Source organism: Microtus ochrogaster, chromosome 7 (genome assembly GCF_000317375.1).
Source record: "Microtus ochrogaster isolate Prairie Vole_2 chromosome 7, MicOch1.0, whole genome shotgun sequence".
NCBI classification, from domain to species: domain Eukaryota; kingdom Metazoa; phylum Chordata; class Mammalia; order Rodentia; family Cricetidae; genus Microtus; species Microtus ochrogaster.
Window position 1 is genome coordinate 38,793,394 of NC_022014.1, and position 3,944 is coordinate 38,797,337.

Sequence of the window (3,944 nt, forward strand, 5' to 3'; positions counted from 1 at the left end):
CATTGCCTGCCCTTCCAAAGGTCCTGAGTTCAATTCCCAGCAACCACATGGTGGCTCACAACCATCTGTAATGAGGTCTGGTGCCCTCTTGTGGCCCTCAGAGATACACACAGACATAATAAATAAATAAATATTAAAAAAAAGAATTGTAGATCAATAGTCGTCTATGTCTGTCATATTTATAGTTAGACTAATCAGGTTCTTTAGATACATAGAGATTATATTTTGTATAAATAGTCTTCAACCTCTTCGAAGAGCTGTAGAAAATGGCATTTAATTTAATCTTAGAGTTCTGTGGTAGTGAGACACAATCACTCCAGGAAACACTGACCTATTCCCAAGAGATTGTTGAGCACCAAAGACACTCCACTTGGAGCTTGCCTTCTTGACAAAACCGGCCTCTGGGCAAGGAACTGCCCATACCTCAACTACTGACAAAATACACAGTATCAGGAAATGGATAAGCAGAACTGTCAAATCTTATTAAGAGAGGGTAAGACGGTTCTGAAAAATCTCTTGCCTGTTAAAAATAATCTGTCAGTTATTCTAGGCCTTAGTCAAAGTTGGTTGCTTCAACGCTGAAAACGTGAGTTTGGGTGATTGCCCAGGTGGCCAGTTGTCTCTGTGATTTGCTGCATGTTTTGGAAGTTGTTTGATTGCACTTCCTAATTACCCAGGTAACATTATTTCCCTTCTCGGATCTTCTATGGGGTTGAAGACTAGATAAATGTAGCAACTTTCCTCTCATGACTTGCCCAAGTTATTTATTATGCAAGACTTGGGCTAGTTAGGATAGGATATTTGTTCTTATTGTATATAATTTTGTAGTAGGTTTAGATGCTCTTACTTAAACAAAAGGGGGAGGTGCTGCGGGAGGACCTTCCCCACCTTCAGCCAATAGCTGCTGAAATATCAGCCCACTGTGGCGTGGTCTATTTATCTTTAAAAAAGAGCAGCAAGCCTCGGCCAGCTCTCTTGGGCCCGAGTTCCTGCTCTTGGTTCCTGCTCCTGCTCTAGCGACTAGGCTCCTTTCCTGACGGTTCATGCTTTGTGAGTTTTACCCCCAAAATAAATACCCCTTTAAATCCTAACTGGTGTGGGATTGTTTCGCGCATTAGGACATTCCCTGAAGTGCTGTCCTACAGTCAAAGAAAGCCTTTTCCAATTGTCTGCAGGTTCAGCTGCTGAGCCTCTAAGCAGGAGCTCAACCTGAGGTAGCTCTGCAGCCATTTCACAGGAAGGAGTGCACTCTGCATGCCCATCAGAGAGTAAAACTTGCTGCGTCAATAGGGACAGAGAATGGGATGCTGAGTGTGGTTCTGGACCACTGTGGACCCCCTGAAAACAGTATTATTCTTAAAGATTGCCTAGCAATCAGAAAATGCTTGTGCTGGCTAGTTTTATGTCAATTTGACACAAGCTAGAGATACGGGAAAGGAGGGAGTCTCACTTGAGAACTTACCTCCATAAGATCTCACTGTAGACAAGCCTGTAGGGTATTTTCTTAATTAATGATTGACGGGGAAGGGCCCAGCCCAATGTGGGTGGGGCTGGTGGTCCTAGGTTCTTTAAGAAGGTGGGTTGAGCAAGCCATAGGGAGCAAGGCAGTAAGCAGCACTCCTCCATAGCCTTGCTTCAATAGTTAAAGGCTACAGTAGCATATTAATTAAAGAGTGCTGGGAATTGAGCCCAGATCCATTACAACAACCAGCGCACCTAAGGGCTGAACCATCTCTCCAGCCCCAATCTGCAGAACATTTGAAGACAGGATGTTAAAAAGGAGGCAAAACAGGACATTTTAAGGGAAAAAAAAATCATTAAGACAGGATGTTTAGGGAGCTGGAGAGATGGCTCAGTGGTTAAGAGCACTGACTGCTCTTCCAGAGGACCCAGGTTCAATTCCCAGCACCCACATGGCAGCTCAAAACTGTCTGAAGATCCAGTTGCAGGGGATCTGACACCTTCACACCAATGCATATAAAATAAAGTTAAATAGAGCATGAAAAATAAAAAAAAAAAGACAGGATGTTTACAGGGGAAGTGAAATAATCGGTGTTGTAAACATCCCGTCCAGCAGGAAGGCTTTTTAAGCAAAAAACAGGTAGCCCCTGCCTCCCCAAACATATACAAGCAGTAAGGGCTGCTCAGACACTCTAGACATGCTTGACTGCCTACAGCAGCTGCGTGGGAAGGATGTTTTTCTGACATGCTGAGCTTCCCCAGCCTGTGCAGTGTGCTTCAGGTTCTAGCTTTTGCGAGCTGTCACCTTTGCTGGGTGAGGGATGCAGCTGTCTTTGACCCCAGTAAAACTCATTGATTCACCAGGTTGACCTTGATGGTATCTGTACTTTCTTCTGTTGTCAGTTCCCTATTTGGGGTGAGCAAATGTTTGTTTATATCTCCCCAAGAACAGTGTCACACAGCAAGTATCCCCCCAAAGCCCTGTTGCAGCATAGCACTGTTCAGGAGGACCCGAAACCTTAGGAGCTCAGAGAGGGAGGCCGTTAGGTGACGATGTCGTGGCCACGAGATTTGTATTTTGTTGAGTTACCTGCTGCCACCATTATGTACTCCCTTGATCAACAAGGTAAGGCTGTAAGCTGGTCATCTCAGATGTGAAGGGACTCTGGCCACCAGGAGCCTGGCAAACATGGCTCCGGCAGGCCTTGCCCTTCTCCCCAATCCCTCTGCCTTGCTAAAACCCATTAGGTCACATTCCTAAAGATAGCCACCAAGGCCACTTCCTCCTCCTGAGGCTGACTAACAAGGTCCACCAATTGAAGTACTGATGTCCAGCAATCAAAAGCCCCCTTCGACTCACTTAATTAAGACGTCCAATTAAAATTAGACCCCTCATTCTAACACAGGGTTTCCTCCTTTACCTTTATAAACGGCCATTTAAATGCCCACCTGAGTATTTCAGTAGAATGACAGGAAACAGACTGGTCCACTGCCTGCAGTCATGGAGAGCTTGTGCCCTCTGCACACTGTTGTCATCTCAAACATTACAGCAAGTTAATCCAACTGTATGCGCTACTTTAACTATTTTATGTATTCTAAAGGAATTGAGAGGATACACATACATGCTTGTATGAAATCTTTGAATGATTTTATTTTACATATTGTGTGTGTGTGTGTACATGTCAGACTACCTATAAGAACGAGTTGTGGATCTTGCGTCCCCGCGTGTGTGTGCCTTATCTCAGCTGGTCCGCCCGAGACCCCCTGCGCGCGAACCCTAGTCCCCTGCGCGGCCCCATTTCCACTCCGACAAGATGAAAGAAATAATCATGAACCAGGAAAAACTGGCCAAGCTGCAGGCACAAGTGCTCATTGGTGGGAAAGGAACTGCTGGCAGAAAGAAGGTGGTTCACAGAACAGCCACAGCAGATGATAAAAAAACTGCAGTTCTCCTTAAAGAAGTTAGGGGTGAACAATATCTCTGGTATTGAAGAGGTGAACATGTTTACAAACCAAGGAACAGTGATCCATTTTAACAACCCTAAAGTTCAGGCCTCTCTGGCAGCAAACACCTTCACCATTACAGGCCACGCTGAGACAAAGCAACTGACAGAAATGCTTCCCAGCATTCTAAACCAGCTTGGGGCAGACAGTCTGACTAGTTTAAGGAGACTGGCTGAAGCTCTGCCCAAACAACCCGTGGATGGAAAAGCACCCTTTGCTAGTGGAGAGGATGATGATAGATGAAGTCCCAGACCTGGTGGAGAATTTTGATGAGGCTTCTAAGAACGAGGCAAACTGAACGGAGGGGACTTCTGAAGAAGTGACTCTTGCAGAAGTCACAGGAGCTGCTTCTATAGGTAGTCTGACATGTACACACACACACACACACACACACAACTCGTTCCTATAGGTAGTCTGACATGTACACACACACACAACTTGTTCCTATAGGTAGTCTGACATGTATACACACACACAAC

At 45.3% G+C, this 3,944-nt stretch overlaps 1 pseudogene; it reads left to right on the plus strand.

Moving 5' to 3' along the window:
- Positions 1 to 3,275: 3,275 nt before the first annotated feature.
- On the plus strand, positions 3,276 to 3,800 carry LOC102002916 (annotated as a pseudogene).
- The last annotated feature ends 144 nt before the right edge of the window (positions 3,801 to 3,944 follow it).